Source organism: Manis javanica, chromosome 11, assembly GCF_040802235.1.
Source record: "Manis javanica isolate MJ-LG chromosome 11, MJ_LKY, whole genome shotgun sequence".
NCBI lineage: Eukaryota > Metazoa > Chordata > Mammalia > Pholidota > Manidae > Manis > Manis javanica.
In genome coordinates this window covers 3,878,742-3,897,222 of record NC_133166.1, presented here as the reverse complement: position 1 = coordinate 3,897,222, position 18,481 = coordinate 3,878,742, and the positions used below count along the sequence as shown (strand labels likewise).

The 18,481-nt window shown below is 42.4% G+C and overlaps 1 pseudogene; it reads left to right on the top strand.

Moving 5' to 3' along the window:
• Positions 1 to 9,571: 9,571 nt before the first annotated feature.
• On the top strand, positions 9,572 to 10,464 carry LOC108393665 (olfactory receptor 5D13-like; annotated as a pseudogene).
• The last annotated feature ends 8,017 nt before the right edge of the window (positions 10,465 to 18,481 follow it).

Here is an 18,481-nt window from a genome sequence, read left to right as displayed (position 1 = left end):
GGGCCCCTGCCCGGAGTCTTCTGTCACATGGTGAAGTGGCCTGGGTGGGCTGTCACCCTAGTGTTGTTAAAGCCCCGCAGTCTCCTCAGACCAGTGACTGCAAGAGCCTGAGTGAGGGGAGGGCCAAAACTCCCCAAGAGGGCTTTGCAGGCCTTGTAAAGCTTCCATGAGTCCTTTTGGAAGAGTGAATGGGGAGCCAGGAGCCCAGAGCTCCAGGATGGCCTGCTCTTTCCTCCCTATAGGGGGCCCCCATCATCCCATTGCTTGGGGTACCCAGCAATGCTCACCCTCCTGGGGTTCTGACCATAGGGTTAGATGGGAGCTGCCTTAGGCCGTACTTCCTGTCTGCTGCTGACAGACCCGGGCTAGTCCCTTTCAGCTCCTCCTCCTCGTCTCAGATGACAGGCGTCTGTCAGAGTCGTCCGGGCAGGCTGCATCCCCCTCCATGGAGACCGTGCTTGCACCAGGCCGAAGTCCTTCCCCGGGGCATGAACTAGGGTCTGGTGGGCAGGTGTCCAGCATTATGGAAGCCGGGCTGAGAGAATGGAGCAGAGAGGCCACTGGGAGCATCCGGCTGAGCGCCTGCTGTGGTTCCGGGTGTCCCCAGCGCAGGCGCACTCCTGTCCATCCGGTGTCTGGGTGATTTGGTCATGTAAACCAAAAAAACATCTCTCCTCTGGCCCAAGCTGGTGGGTTGGGTTACTCTAGTCCTGCGTGAGGCAAGTGCGGGAGAGCTCCTGGCTCAGCCAAGTCAGCTTGCCTCCCGGGCTCTACCGAAAGGGTGGCTAGAGTCTTGGGCTCACCCCTCGGGCTTCTGTGAATCTTCCCTTCCAAACCAGACTGTGGTGCGTAGTCGCTGTGGACGAACTGCAAGTTCTGTGGAGGCCACACTCATGGTTTCAAATGTGAGAACCCCCGCAACCCTCCTTCTTTATTATTAACTCCGCAGGTTGTCTTGTAGCTATATCTGTCTTTTGCTCCTTTCCTTTTTCCTTTTGAAAAACAAAAACCAACATTAAAGACTACAGGTATGCCTGGGGTATGCCTGCTTTAAGACGCAGCCTTCCAGATGTTGGCAGGCGCCTCCCGAGATTCCCGTGACGAGGAATGATCCTTTTCTTCCCATCATGCATTTCACGCGGGAGTTTTACAAAACTTCTGTTTATGCACAACTTTCAAAGTCAGTTCTGTGGTCTGAAAACCCTGTCCCTCCCTTTCCTCGCCTCCTTTGAACTTCCCAGCATCCCCCGCAGATCTGCCTGTGGGCTGTGGCCTTTCTGACGTTTGCTTGCTTGTTTTTTGCCTTTCATTTTTTATTCCCACGAGGATTCCAGGTGTCTCACAACGAAATACATATACACAGAACTGTTAATAAAATAACAACAAGGAACCCTGGATATTGATTTCGAATTCCCACTTAAAGCTATTCTTTAATAATGCTGATGATTGACGATATAGGATAATCTTGAAATCCCTTGAAATTTGAGCCACTCAGCCTCAGCCCCATTCCTGGGAGGCAGGACAGCTGCACACTCCACAGTCAGTACAGTGTTGCAGGCCCTCCCCGTCCCCGTCCCCAAGGCCAGCAGCACCCTCTAGGACGTGGCCAGCAGCCTGGCCAGGGTGGCGGGCCTCCAGGTCCAACTCACCTGCCTGCCTCACAGACACAGCCCCATCCCTGGCTGGGCTGATGCCCAGGGAACTTGTGGGGAAGGGCAGCAGTACTGATGAATTTCAGTGTGTTATTTTTCTCTTACCCTGTGTATTTGACAGTCAGATGCAGCTTCAAAATAAAAAAATTTCTAAAGGACAAATCTCCCTCCTCTCAGCCAGAAGGCTCCCAAAGCCCCCTGTCTCAGTCTGGCATTTTGCCCTACTTCCCAGGTGATTAGCTAGCCTGCTACTGTTTCATGGATGCTGGTGGAAGAAGGCATATGACGCTCCTGGGTCAGAGGCAAAGGCCTTTGTTCCCCACGGCCTAGCATGAGCATCATGTTGGTGTTGGTTTCCCATGCCCTGGGGTCACACAGGGCAGTGCAGCGGGGTGCAGGTCAGTGCCCTGAAGTGGGTTTGCACCAAAGCTGAGTATCACTGAGCTTGAGGAAGCCACCACTTTTTTAGAGAGCAGCAAGCCAGACAGCTCTTTGTCCAGAGGGAGACATTACCTCATCCCTCGAGTGTGCTTCCTGCAGACACAACCCTGAAAAGAGCAGGTCTGGGAAGAGAGCAGATGGGGCCTTGCATGCTGGGAATACCCAGTAATTAAAACATACGGGTGCTTAGCACCCAGGACATGTCGTCTCTCTCAACACCTTTCCTGTTAAGAATTTGGGGTGGGATGCAGGGATGGGCCTTGATGGAATCAGGCCCACTTTCTCCAGCTGCCCAGTCTCCTTGGCTGCAAGCAGGACTGGAGAGGATTTCTTGGCTCCAGGTCTGTGATTTCCCCATTTCCAGTCCAGGTCCACATGTCTGACTGCTGACTTAACATATAATAGCAACGATGGTGGTTGGACATTATGGAGTCCCGTCTGCCTGGCACCATGCCAAGCCCTCTTTGGGCATTATTCCATTTAATCCTCACAAAAACCTTTGAGAAAGTGTGACCTCACTCACCCACCCACCCATCCACTGTTTACAGATGAGGCAACCAGCTCAGAGAAGCTAAGGAACTTACTGCGTGCTAAACAGCGAGTAGGTGATGGAGCCCAGATTTAGTATCTTCCTCTTGACCTCCAGCCTCTATCCCTACCCCAGGCCTGGCTGGGATTCAGCAGGTTCTTAGTAGAGTTTGGAACTAGCCTGAGCCAGGGTACCTGAAGGGGCCAGCTGAGCCTTCCATCTTCTGCGCTTCTGGAACAGCCCATGCTTATAGATAGTGGAGGGACTGCAACCACACCATGGCTGCTAAGGGCTCCAATGGAACCTTTTGAAAACACTTGCTAGAAAATTGTGATTATAAATATCCATGTCTAGGGAGATGCCTAAGTGCTTATCAACCTCCTGCAATTGAACAGTGAATAACCTACTAGCCGCACTGGTCAGGGTGTCTCACAGACCTGGTTCTACACTGGTTCTGTCCATTTCGAGGGATCTAGCTGCATGTTCTCAGTGAGCTGAGGCTCAGTTTCCAAGAGAATGGAGGAGTGTTGTCCCCTTTCCAACTTGTTAAAGGTTTGAACAGGGAAATAGGAAAGAGCTATTGCTTAAGACCCAGGGGGAGAGCTTTTCCTCTTGGGAAAAGATGGGAATAATAAAATTCAGAGGCTGGGGCCTTGTCCCAGGAAGTCACAAAGCCCTCCCTGCCTCCCAGCCCAGCCACAGGGACAATGGGAGTCCTTCAAGATCTTACATGTTTTTCTTGTCATAGTAGAAGAGGCAGACCAGTAATTGAGGTTTGTCTTCCATTTCCTCTGCTCCTCCCTTTTCAATGGCCAGTTCCTTCCATAGGTCACTGGCCGCCGCCCCCCACTCACACCCCCGCAGCTCCTCTTCCCATTACTTACCTGTTCTTTTTCCCTCCTATTCAAGCCTGCTTTCAGAAACTGACTGGTAAGGCGTAATGCTTCTTTGGAAAATTTCCTCTCCGTAACTAGGTTAAAAACGGAATCTAATCAGTGCATTCGCAACTCAGAGAAAGATTTTTTTTGGAGCCGGTGCCTGCATATGACAAGGAAATATCCCCAGGAAGCTGGCTATTCGTTTCACCTTGAAAAAGCGTTAACTGTAGGAAATGACCTTGTGTCAGAGCTTGCTGCTGTGGTAGCACCCCCCTCTAGTGGCCACCCGTGGGAATGGCCCCATTCTCTCTCCAGGATCCTGACGTGGAAATTCTGTTATTTCAGTGCTGGCTCTTGGCATCTGTCCCACCCTTTATACAGTCACGTCACTGACATGAGACATTATGTTGGCCTGCAGTCATCCTCTGATATCTGGAGGGCAATAATGTCACTCTTGTTTGATTGTTCAGGAGCCCAGGACTCCAGGCCCAGCACAGTCATTAGCCAAGGCACCACTCTCTGAGCCTGTTTCCTTATATACAAAATGAGATTAATGGTACTTGGTCTCTGTCTCTCACAAGACTGTTGTGAGGATAAAAAGAGATGGTAAGAGACGACAGAAGTGAGAACACTGTGAAAGTGGCATTCATAAGTAAAGGTAGTAATAGCTTCGTTATGCTGTCCAATACAGTAGCTACTAGTCACGAGACTAAAGTCAATTAAAATTATTGAAATTAAAAATTAAGTGCCTCAACCCCACTAGCCACTTTTCAAGTACTCAGTAGTCATGTGTACTACCAGCCCACCTCCAGCTAGGGGGGGATGGGGAAGGAGCTGGGGACGACCACCTGAAGCTGTCGTGGTTGGACCTGGTGTTAGTGTCCTGACCTGGTATGTGGGGTAGATGGGATTGGGGCACTCAGTTTGGGGATTGGGGTTTTCTCTCATGCTGCCTTTAATGGTCAGTGCCCTGCCTTGAGTTAAGCAAGGCTCAATGGTCATACTCGTCCTGGGGTGAGGGGTTTAGCTGTAACTTGAGGCTTGAGGGTCAGGGGTCAAAGTGAGGATGAGGATCAAGGGTCTTTACATGGTTTGAGACTGGAGGCTGAAGGGTTGTGTCCCAGGCCCAGGTTTGGTCAGAGATGGCGGAGAGCCTGGGCTGGGGGCATATCTTGTTTCAGCCAGGTCACGCCCACCCCCCAAATGGAGCGCACCTCCCTCATCACAGGGCTGACAGCTCTGCAGATCTGAGCTCTGACAGTCGAGCTGGGTCAACAGCGATTAGGAGACAAGATGGTGAGGGCTATACTGATGGTGAGAGCAGGCCCCACACAGATGTGGACAGGGGGCCTCCAGCTTCATCCCGGCCCCGGTCCTCACACCCAGTGCTGGCAGTAACCTCCAGAGCCCTGGGGATCCTGGGAGATTCTCAGGTCACCAAGGGGCCTGGGTGAACAGGACATGGGGTGGTGCTGATGAGGGGCTTGGAACTGGTGGGGCACTGTGGACACTGTTTCTTGCCAGGATATCAGCAAACAAGCTTCTCTGATCAGATCAGTATCTGGGACCCAGACCTGGGGTATTGGAACCACTGAGTCACTGGACAACTTGTAGCAAACATGTTAACCTCTGCAGGAGTTATTATTTGGGATAAAGTAGATAGCTAACAGTCCTGACAGTCATGGCATGGTTGTTGAAACTCAACGCACTTGGCCCAAGTCCCAGCCCATAACAGGTCGGCTGTTTAATAACTAAAAATATTTCTTAAGTGCTTATTCTATGTGGGACTGCCTCAGCTCTACAATGCGTTTCTGTGAATTTGGTGGAGGACCCCATGCCTTCAGATCCTCCCTAGGTAAATGTAAACGTACAAATCTATAATGTCCCTGGTTAGAATGGTGCACCCTTGGGTTGTTCAGCACCTGACCTGCTCAGCTGTCCATGACACCTGCTTATGGGGCAGGCACTATTCCAAACACTTTCCGGATGCAAACTCATTTATGAACTCCTGATGACAGCCCTCTGAGGAATCTTACAGATGGAAAACCCACCTTCCCCTTTGCTGACGGGCTAGAGGATCTCAGTCTGCTTTCCCATTTCAAACCAGGGCTAAACTGCAGACATGTATATGAGGGAGAAGAAATCCTGAGGGTAGGTAGCACTGCCTGGGCAAAGGTGGGGAGGTGAGATAGGGGCAGTTACTCATCCTGGTTTATTATGCTTTGGGGGAAGTGTTAACCTCCTTTTCCCCTCTCCACAGTGGATGGTTGCCACCCCCAGGGCGCCAGGATGGCATGTGGTAAGACTCCAGACTGGAGCTCCTCAAACCCATCCTTGGAATTCGGGCTTGGGGGTAAAGAAGAGACCTAGAACCAAGCTATGGCTTCATGGTGCTCCTGGCTTAGGGGGCAAGATAAAGCAGCAGAGTTACTTCCAGCCCATGTACTCAGGGTCAAGGAAGTAGGGTTCTTCTTCATGGGAGGATTGGGAAGGTGTCCTGATGGGATACTAGATGGGGCTTTGAAGGATGTGTAAGAGTTTTTTTTTTTAAACAAGAGTCTGACACCTAGATACCCAGTCTTAGTCATCGCTGTCCACACCCACTGTGTCAGATAGAGATGTGCTGTAAGTGCAAAACACATTTTGGATCTTGAAAATTTAGTATGAAAAAACTGTAAAATAATTGTAATATATTGATTGTATTGTGTTAAAAGGTATCTTAAATATACTGTTAACTGAAACGCTATTAATTTTACCTGTTATTTTTCTAAATGGATAACTACAAAATTTAAAAGCACACACATGGCTCACATATTTCTATTGCATAACACTGCTCTAGAACTTCCTGACTTTGGAATCAGATGGCTCTGAGTTCTAGAATACTCTTTGTTGGTCTAGAACTATAGATAGGCTTTATGTGTTCCATAATTCTATACTTTCCTAGTCTAAATAGAACCAGACAGCTCTGTTCATCAATCCAGAACACTCTCAATGGCCGAGGTTCCTTTAATTTAGAACCACAGGTAAAATGGCAAATTCCAGGATTCTCTAGGTGAGTCATAGCTCCACGCATGATTCCAGCATCTTCTTAGAACTACAGGCCCAAACCAGCTCCCCTCTGTTAACCATAGTGCTTGCTCTTTGACCAAATTGTCTCAAGTAGTTTTTGGGCGGAAGATCTAGAACATTCCAGGTGTCCAGAACTGGTTCTTCCCATATTTTCAGGGCATAAATTGGCAAATTTTTTATGCAAAGGGCCAAACAGTAAATATTTTTGTCTCTATGGTCTACATGGTCTCTTTTACAATTACTCAACCAGGCATCATGACATAAAAGCCTCCACAGGCAAAATGTAAATGAGTAGGTATGATTGTGACCCAATAAAACTTTATTTGTGGACAGTGAAATTCGAAATTCACTGTTAAGGAATTTTATCCTTTCAATTTTTTTTCAACCATTTAAAAATGCAAAAGCTATTCTTAGCTCACGAGACATACCAGAACAAGCGGTGGGCCGCACTGGCTTTATGGGCAGAGGTGCAGGGGCGCCGGGGCTGCCTCCACCTGCGTCTGCAGGCAGTTCTTCAGAGCAACCAGAGGTGCCAGTCTCCAGCCGGGGCTCCTTGAACGCCCAGTGCCAGCAGCGTGGCGGAGGCTCCCCCCACCTGCTCCGGGTGCTAGGATTCGCGTCTGGCCGTCGGGGGCTGCAGCAGGCGAGGGGCAGGGCCTCAAGAATGGGCCCCAGACTCAGAGCCGCCCCTCGGAACTAGCCTGAAGACGCAATTCGACCCTAAAGCTACGAGTTAAGACCCCGGTCCCCTGGCAGACTCCAGACCTCAGGCGCCGGCCCCAGACTCCGCTCTGCCGCGCGCGGACATTCACTTCCCAAACCCAGGGGGCTTCGGCGGACACGGCCCAGGACCCGCACCCAGATCGGTCCTCGGAGCCGCCGCCCCTAGCTGACTGCAGGCCACCGCGCTCGCAGACAGTTCCGCGCGGCGCTCCTGGCCCACTGGGCATGCGCATACTTGCAGGGCCTGCTGGGAAATGTAGTTCCCCTGGCTAGCCTCGCCGCGAGGGGGCGCCAGATGACAGAACATGCGGTTGGAATCCGGCTGCTGTTTCTGCAGAGTGGGAGCCCAGGCTGGCCTCTGGGCCTGTTTGGTCAACCACGGAAGGGGGTTAATCATGCCTGCCTGCTCCCGAGGCTGAAGTCATTATTCCAAAGGATGGCGGATGGGAAGAAACAGGACAGGAAAATGCTAAAGGAGATGAGGGTGATCCACCTCTGGCCTCAGCAGTTTGACCGGAGGTTAGAATCTGACATTGTACCTCATGTGAGATGGGTTTTGAGGGAGTCGGTTTGGGGATTGAGGTCTTCTCCTCGGCTGGAGGCAAGGGTAGAGGCTCTGCTCAGACATGGCGGCTTAGCCTTGAGTCGAGCAAGTGTCAGTGGTCAGATCTCATCCTGGGGTCAAGCCTTAGCTCCAAGTTGAGGTTAGAAGGTCAGGGGTCAAATTAAGGATGAAGAACAAAGTGTTTACATTGCTTGGGACTGCAATTTGGAGGGCTGTGTCCCAGGTGGGAGTTTGGCCTGAGATCAGGGAGGCTCTGGGCTGGGGGTTCTTGTCTCATGCCCACCACACAGCCGGAGAGCTTCTCATAGGACACCCTGGACCTCCCTCACCTAGCGGACAGCATCACAGATATGAGCTGTGACAGCCAGGTCAGCAGCCATTAGGAGACAGGCGGTGGGGGGACCACACAGAGGTGGATGAGGGACCTTGAGCCCCAGCAGCTGGTTGGGTCCTCAGAGCCCCTGCTGGCAAAGGAGCTCCAGAGCCCTCGGGATCATGGGAGATCCTGGGGCCACCGAGGGACCTGGGTGAGCAGGGCATGTGGGTGGGGCCAGCTGGTGTCTTGAGATGGGGTGGGGAAACCATTTCCTCTGCAGGCGTTACTGTTTGGGATACAGTAGATGGTAACAATCCTGTCAGTCACAAGGTGGCTGTTGAAACTCAACCCACTTTGTTCAAGTCCCAGCCCATAGACGTTGGCTATTTAATGATTGCAAGTATTTCTTTAGCACTTACTCTATGTGGGGCTGCCTCAGCTCTCCAGTGCCTTTCTGTAAATGTGGTGGAGGCAGCCCTACCTTCAGATCCTCACTAGGGAAATGTAAAAATGTAGTAATGTGTAATGTCTCTGGATAAACTACTGAACCCAGCTCAATGCAAGAAAATCCCTAAGCATATAAAAACCATACTGTAATACCTCCAGATTCAGTGCCCCATCTTGGAGGTTTTGAGGTAGGCTAAGTGGACCATTTAATAATGATGTGGTATAAAGAACTCCAGCATAATAAAAATAGCCTGGAAATAATATAATTAAGTTTATTTCGACCACAAATCTCTCTAAATATTTGGTATTATAATACACCAAAAGAGGGTAATTGATTTTTATAATTTTCAATCATTAGGTAAATGTGGCTGATCAAGGGCATAATTCCTGCAAGGAGTATCTAAAATATGGGGAGAGAAATGTGTGACCACATGTAAGGTCACAGAATGGGAAATTCAGAATTAGCTATAGCAACAATAGTAAAAAAAAACAAGTGTAACAACCATTTCACTGGATCATTAATTTTCTTTGGAGTTCTAATTTCTCATATTTAAACAGGTTAGGCAGGGAAGAAATTGTAGAAACTTATGTGTTCCCTCCAAGACAACAGCATTTTAACTAAACTCAGATTCATGCAAAAAGCTAGATGTGTCACCACCCTGCCCCCATGTACTCATGAAGCCAGCTGCCTCTGAGGATACTTTGAAATATTAACAGGGCCAACTCTATTTTCTTCCTTTTTCAACTGCCTTATTATTCCACTTGTACAAATTTCCTGTTCACTCTGTAACTTAGATAATAGTAAATTCTAACAAATTTGATGTTAGTAACCTTTAAAATAATGGAATGTTTGAAACAATGTTTTCTACAGCACTCTTTATGGATAATCACTAAGCTGCTCAGTATTTCCTCATTTTAACCTGCCTCCTCCACATTTTGCTTCTCAGTTCTATGAATCAGCTTTCCTCTTTTGTCCGCACACATCAAGAAAACCAGAGCGCTGAAGTCACTTGCCTCATCTTGGGCTTCTCAGAATATCCAGAACTCCAGGTGCCCCACTGTGCCGGGGAATCTGGGCATGATTGTGATCATCAAGATCAATCCCGAAATCCATACCCCTTATGCCATACTTCCTCAGCCCCCCATCCTTTGTTGATTTGTGTTAGTCTGCAGTGGTTACATCCAAACTATTAGAAAACTTGATTGTGGAAGACAGAACCAATCCCTTTGCTGTATGCATCAGACAATTCTTCTTTGCATGCATATTTATGACAGAAATGTTCATGTTGTCAGTGATGGCCTATGGCCAATTTGTGGCGGATTATAACCCTTTTTCCTATACAATTTCAATGTCCCAGAAGCTCTGTTCTTTGTTGGTGGGTGCAACATACTCTTTGACCCTTACCTGCTTTCTACTGGAGTGATCCCTCAGAGGAAATATCATAAACAACTTTGTCTGTAAGCATGCTGCCATTGTCTCTGCGTCCTGCTCTGGTCCTTACATTAGCCAGAAGATCATCTTAGTCTAAGCCACATTCAGTGAAATAAGCAGCCTGAAGATCATTTTTGCTTCCTGTGTTTTCATCTTTATCACTGTTGTGAAGATGCTTTCATGGGGGACAACACATGTGCCTCCCACCAGACCACCACTACGGTTTTTTGTGGGACCATCTTTTCTCTCTACTGTGTTTCTAACTCTAAAATCATGGCTCATGGTCAAGGTGGCCTCTGCCTTTTACACAACTGGTCATCCTATGCTGAACCTACTGATCTATAGCCTCAGGGACAAAGATGTGAAAGAGATGGTCAAGAAGATAATACTAAATTATTGTGATAAAATGTAAAGCTAGAAATACTATTGCTTTTTGAGAGTACTGATAAGAGTGTCAGTAGCAAATCAGCACACGAATCTGTGGTAACCTTGCAACTGACAGCCTATTACCTGTTCACTCTAACGTTTAGTAAAATATCTTTAACATTACAAGTCATGTTAGGGATGAAAAGTCAGACTACTTTAACTAAGTGTTTGATTCATAATAGGAATGTAAAGGTTTCTGTGTAAGTATACATGACCATGTGATTGTACAGGTCAAATTTCAGTTCAATTTAAGTCACATGAAGTGTGGGATTTTCAAGACGACCTGCAGAGTAATATCTTACTGTGAGAAAGTTTACTTCATAATATAAAAATAGTACATTAAGAGCTGCTTGACATAGAGACCTAAATACCTAAAAGTTATATTTAATTCCACAGGAATCATCTTGGCATTGGAGGATTCCCAGGCAAACAAAAATAAATATATCTTCCTAAAAAATGCTTGCATTTATTTATTTATTTAGAATTGTATTGAGGTGATTTTAGATTCACTTTAGGTTGCAATAAATAATCCAGAGAGATTCGAGTATCTTTACTTGGTTCCGTTCATGATGGTACAATATAACAATCAGGATATTGATAATGATACACAGATCTTACTCAGGCATGAATTAGTTACTGATGAAAAGGAAACAATAAAGAACTCCAGTGGAATGCAACAATAACAATCCTTTTGAATCAATGACTTCACTGCGGTAATTCTACTGATACCAGCTGGGTCACTTGAGCTTCAAGACTGAGCTAACCAGGTCAGCTACTTTCAGTCTAAGGGTCTGTGTTATGTTATCTTCCTTGGACCATTTGGCGAGCGGTCTGTGTTGAAAGCTGAGTCACAATAAAGTATGCCCCCAAACAAAATCATATCGCCACTTCCTGTTTGGGTTTTATCTATTAACATTTTATAAGTCAAAGCAAATCACATGGCTAAACCCAGAGTTAAAGTGAGAAAAAGTCATCTGCTTTCTGTAGAGCTGTAAAATCATAAGACAAGGGTATAAGGAAAAGTGAAGAATTTGGCTCAAAATCTGTCAAAGATTGTTTTAAATATTTATCTCATTGAACACGTGCTTCCTTAATAGTGCAGAATAACTCTATGGCAGATAGTAGATAACATGTGAATATGACTGGTTTTACCAAAGTTTTCTCATAATTGACAGGTCATTGGATTGCTTTAAGCAAATGACTGGTTGAGATGAGATATAAAAACTCTCCTTTTCTATTTTTATCTTATTAATCATGATTCAGATTTTCAAGCTGAGAGTGGGGAGATAGCCATGTGTTTTGGCTCTAATTTAAATGTCTTTTTAAATATTACTTGTTTCCTCCCATGATTGAGAGTTTTAGCTCCACATAGAAATTGAATGCTCCTTACATAATGCTTTATACCAACTAAGGTGTCTTATGTAACTTACTGTTTAGGGATATATAATACAATTCTCTACACTCAGAGTGTATCACTATAGTAACAAAGGATTCACTTTAATTTTTAATTGTTTATCAACAACAGATATTTCTTTCAGGTACTTTAAAATTGTGTGTGTGGCTTGAAGATCTTTTAAGAACACAAAAAGGATTTAGGAAGGTTTGAGCATGTAACAGGATATTTGGTAAATTCAATAAGGTTTATAAGGTAATACTTGAAATGTGTTATTTTAAATATTGATTTTGAAGTCATGTGACTTGTAACTTTAGTACTCTAATACTTTTCCGTGTCTTAGTGGAAAGACATAAACAAAAAAAGTGAATAGTTGCGAACAGGTGTTCTTTTATTTTGGTAAATGCTCTTGAATGTGCAATTTATTTAAAGAAATAAATTTAATGCAGAATTTTTTCTAGAAATCCTCAGGTTGAACTTTTAACCTGAAAATAGATATTTAACTATGAAGCTGAATATATATTAGATAACATAAGTGTGTTCACTAATGATTGTAATAAGTGATGGTTACAGGCTGTATTTTTTCTACAAATGGATTTATCTAATGCTCTTCCTTTAAAGTTTTGGATGTAGTAGGTATAAATGCCATCTTTTTTCCTTGAAGGCCTGTCATAGGACAGTTGCTGTGGATAACACAATGCCAATGTACATTGTAGTTTAATTTTTGCTTCTTAGTGGAGTAACAATTATAAAAATGGAATCTAGACCATTTTATATAAATGCCAATTTTCTTGTGTTGACTAAAGAAAGAAGGCATGAGGAATATATTGACTGATGTTGGGCAGATATTTCATTATATTATTGAATTACATGGCATTTTCCTGACCTACGTGGCATTTCCTGCTGTAGGTAAGAGATGCCCTAAGAAAGAAAATAGGGACCTACATGGTTCATTAGAGACAGGTAATGAGGAACATGGGATTTAATAGTGTTTCCTGCTTATTGCAGCCTAGATATCTAGGATTTTCAAATTCAAGGACAAATTCTTTGTAGACATAGTTCAGCCCTGAAACTTGGGACCATGTAGTCTTAGCCCTAAAGACAGTAAATAAAAAATGTGCTTGAGGAAGCCATATCTGTGGATCTGAGAGAAGCAAAATCTAGGAAGTATTTTTTAGTAATTCTTGGTTATTATGGGACAGTTAACACTTAAAGATGCAGAAATACTGAAAGTTTTCATGTTAAATTCAGCAATACAAAAAAAAAAAAAAAACCAGACTGCTGATTTGAATGTTAATCTCATCCAAAAATACCCTCACAGAGATTCAGAATCATGTTTGGGCAACTATCTGGACACCTTGTGGCCCAGTCAAGTTGTTGTGGGTCAATCATAGATGCTCACATAGGTAAGCCTTTTTTTTTCTTAGACATTGGCATTTTAAAAATAACTTATACTGGCAAGCATTAACCTTAATTAGCTGCCTAATATTTGGCCAGTAATTTAGCTAAATCTTCAAATACTGTCTGCACCAGAATTTTCAATCACTTGAATAAGTTACTTATTCAGTTTCAAATGTCCCTACATATGTGCCTATCTCAAGATTTCCTGATCAGGGGCCTGTGTGGTCAGCATTTAAGGCTAATTTCTTTTATTTCTGATATATGTCCTAGAGTATAGGTGCAGGAATCACATGGATGGATTTAAAATATTAGTGCTCTGACCTCAATGGTTGTACTGAAGAATATAGCTGGATTTATAGCCTAGACGAGGGTAGCACATCCCCACTTTCCAATATCCAGCTGAAGAAGGCCTGCTTATTAAGGACATGACAATAAGCCTGAATGGTTGAATGTAAAAATATGCATAGCATAGTGTTACATGTATTTGTATATAAATAAGTGTGCAGGGACATAAGCAAAATAAAAAGACTGAAAAAGCCTATCAACCATAATTATTTTGGGGTCATTGGAATAGATATGATTATAATTCTTTTCATTTCTCAGAGAAGCCTTGTCTCTATATAGGGATAAATCATTTTTTTTAAGGCACAAAAAGCAACATTTAATGATTTAGAAAAATTATATTCTAAGTTGTGAAAGAGGAATTTTCATCTAATTATTTTACTTGCAGCTCATAATAACAAACTCTGTCAGGATTCTTCAGGGTCTGTGTCCCCAGATTGGGCAGTTGAATATAAAACCACATGATCATGGGTTGTAGTTTCCATGTCTGTTTATTCCCCAAAGCATCTCTATGTCTCTATGTTCTCCCCCAAATTTTTTGACAGTTGGAAAAATGACATTTTTTGGCATCTTTATTGAATTATATTTTGCAAGAACCATCGATTCTCTGACTAAAGGACTGGAAATATCTAAACAAAAATTTCAATTCTGAAACAGAATGTGTATGCAATTTATTATACTAGCAAGGAAACCTTCAATAAATAATACATCAGGAAAATCTGGCTTTTGGTGAATGGATTCAACCCAGGATCATCTTTTCATTCTGATGTGAGGGATATTAGAATTCAGCAAATTTTTGGCAGGGTAAAGCTATGTAAGCTGAGTAATAGCCATATTTACTTCGTTTATATTCAACAGGCTAAATTCTACTTTCATTATTCCCAGGACCATTGTTCTAAATTTGAAAATACATCTCTAATTGCAATGTAAGAGCACTAGGGGGTCATAAGAGAAATGTTAACTGTAAGTCTTATCTTAAAGAAGTGATATTCTTCAGGGAAAAAGCTAATACACTCTAACAGACACACACACAGATACACAAAAAATAGCAAAATATACAAGGCATTGTATAAATTTTATGGTGATGTAAGTGGAAAGAAAGTAAAGTAAGAGAAAAGACATTTAGATCACCCAGAAACATTTTCTTGGAAGAGTTTTTATAGTAACTTGTGAAATGATGACACAAGGCAAAACAAGGGGAAAAGGTGCCCTTTCAGAGGGATGAACAGTGGAAAATTAGAGGATGTAAATGACTTGTTTTTGTACACCAAAGATTTAAATTATTCCTGTGAATGAAACAGTGTGGTAGTAACAAAAAGATGTGGTTATATAGTCTTTGGAGTTACAGAAATCCATGCTGAAAGGTTTCAGTTTGATTCATTTCATACAAAATACTTTCAAGAAAACACTATTGCACTGAAGGCTGAGTGAGAGTCAGTAAAATTTAATTTTACAGATTGGACTGCAGTTTGATAGGACAGCTAGGAATCTTTCATCCAGATGAGTAAATAATTGATAGCAGTAGAAATAAAAAAGGAGGTACATTTTAAATATTTCTCTTTTTTCATTTTTCCTTGATTGTCTTCCCAGAATGACAGATATGAGATGGTAAAAGGAGAGGAAGAACCAGATGGGGTTAGGAAAGCAAGGAAAAGAGAAGATTATGGATCAGTGGATTAAAAATGGAAACATTGTGAATCCCAGACTGAGTGAAAAATCTAAAATTAAAATGAGCCCAGGATATACAAGTCTTTTAAAAATAGCTTTCCGAATTTGCACTGCAAAGATCTTTTCCAGACTTGGAACTGATGCTATTTTCTTGGAGATTAACAGCATAAAAACATTAAGATGGAAGGGAGTTGATATTTGAGGAAGCTTTAAGCAAGTGCAGAATTTGTTCTCAAATATTTTAAAGGCATTTAAGATATTTACACTAAACATTAAATGACCTAGTACAGTGTTATATCCATATTTTCTTGACAATGAAATTGAAGCTGTTGAAATTAAACAATTTGCTAAAACTACGTATTCAGTAAGTGGCAGATGGTGAACTCCATCTAATGGGATCTGCTTCCTAAATCCATGTTCTCTATTAAATGGCACCATGTGACACTGCCGTTTCTTCCACACATTCAACAAACCCCTTCTCTGAATGAGATAAAAAGAAGACAGTTGATATTTGGGTTTTAACACTGAAGGTTTCTGATAAGAAAAGATAGTTGGGACATTTTATTTTATTTTTCTGTGCAGCTGAGCCCCTGGGCCATGCCTGTTCTGTCTTGAAGGCACAGTGGCTCTTCTACAGCGAGGCGGAGCCTGAGGGAGTGGCCGGCCGGCAGGACAAGTCTGTCCCTGGTGCCCGGTGAATCTCTGAGCCCATCCCAGCAAGCTGTGGGTAACCAACGACTCACATTGCCGGTGTGAGTGCAAGCTGGTAGAGTTAGAGAGCAATTTTAGGGAGTACTTTAGTCATAGCTATCCTAAGAAAATATGCCTATGATGCAGTAATTCTACTTCTGAGAACTTATATTTTGAAAAACAAAACAAAGAGATAAACGTGGATTTTTTTGAAGTATTATTTATAACAGCAAAAGACTAGAGAATCTTAAATGCCTGTTAATACATGTTTGGCTAGTAAATTATGGTAGTTTGGAAACAAATGTACCATGTAATAATGGTGATTAAAAATGTCATTTTTATATATACTTATATTTTATAGTATCCTGCATATACTTATATATATATATATATCGCCAAAATAAAATGTTGGAGACAAACTGAGCAAGAACCACACCATAGCCTTAATTTGATGTCATTTCTGCAAGTGTATATGTGTAGGTATAAGCATATAAAGGCACTATTATTTCTTGATGAATCAAAAGAAACAGGAAACAGTGGTTCCCTTGGGTGGAAAAACTGATAAACTCCTGTGGGAGATTTTTTTTAAAAAACCTGTCTTTGAAATCACATTAGGTAAATGTATTATCTAATGAAATACCATTTCATTTAATTTACAGAAATGGTTTTAATGCAAAAATGGATGACTAAAAACTGTTGGCATGGCCCCAAATTTTATGATCATCAAAGTATGTTTCTATCTTTCTCTTTTAGTGCGTTGATTGATTGGTATGTATATATACAGATACTATATAGATATAAATATGTATTAACATATTTGTACTTTGGGTATTTTGTTATTTAACTATTTGATGTGTGCACTGCAGATTGCATATATATTATATTAAAAATACCAGTATACAAGTTCAATAGCCAGATTATGTTGGACCTGTAAAAAATTAACTGAATTATCATTGAGATTTATCTCCATTCTTAGAAGAATTTTTGAATTACTGTTGCCTTCTTTGAACCATAATGTAGTATGTCACTTTTGCTTCACTAAGTTTTTAACCATTTCTGGCAATATTCTATTTTGCTACCCTTATTTCAAGAAGTTATAAACTTTCAATCTATTTTTAGGTTTTGGTTATCTTCTCACCTGTAAGTAGCTTGGATTTCCAGAAATTTTCCATTGTGCTGTATTTTGTGGAGAATTGGAAGGGGTTACAAATACTACAGAGAGTTAATGGTCTGGGGAATGGTTCAGTTCCTGCCTTAATTAGTAATGCAGGCTGGGAATACTTATAACTCCCAGAGTGTTAATATCCAGAATGTAAGTTTCTTTATGAAAATCATGTTCTATGACAAGATGCACACTAGAATCTCATGATAATTCCATCTTTATTTTAAGAAATAAGGGAGATGATATGTAAAAATTGCCTTGTAAATTGCAATTATGATGTACATACATAAATGGCTAAAATTATATAAGATTGATTTTCCTCTTTTCATTTCACAAGTATTTTTGAATATGTAGCTGATCTACACACTAGCTAAATAAAATATGCTATTGTGTAGGGTTGAGAGGGCAATAGGGAAATACACAAAGGAAAGCAATAAAACCGTAGCGCAACCTTAAGAGAATTGCTATGACTGAAGTATGTCCTCAGGCTGCTGCGATTTTGTAGTAGCTCTTTACATGAAAGGGTGGTATTTAAATCCTGACTCTTCTACCTACCAATTTTATGACCTAGGGAATTAAACTTGTCATGTCCTGTATACTACTTTGTGAAATGTGTGTATTATTAGGAAATAGTATTAGGTTTACAGTCATTAAATGAGTTCTTATTTAGTTAGTAATTAAGAGTTCAAAAATGTTCATTACTATCCCCTATTTTCCAACCCCAATGCACCGATAACCAAAGACACTAAAAACAAAGTCTGGCAAATGGTAGCAAAAATGATTCAATGTGGGGGTAAAAGTGGATGTTGAGAGGCAACTTGTTAAACTTGCATTATTTCAGGTCAGAGGCAATGGGTCTTGGCATAAAGCAGGGCTCACTGTGATGGAGGAGATTCAATGAAATGAGCCTATTCATGTGAATGTTGACATATTAAAATAAATTTAAAAATGTTTAAAGTTCTGATTTACAAAATCAGTTGCAGAAGTATATTAGAGTTCCCATACACTCCTCTCTCAATGAAACATCTTCCACATTTTAAACATCTTATGCAATTACCATCATACATTTGTCAAAGCTTCTGCACAGCAAAGGAAACAAACAGAATGTAAAGCCAACCTACAGAATAGGAGAAAATGTTTGCAAACCACATATCTGATAGAAGATACTTTCCAATACACACATAAGGAACTCATACAACTCAAGGGAATTAATCACTCAAAAAGTTTGCTAAGGACATTGGTTTAGACATTTTTTTCTAAGAAGATATACAAGTGGCCAATGGGTACGTTTAAAAAAATGCTCAGTGTCACTAATCATCAGTGAACTACAAGTCAAAACCACTATGA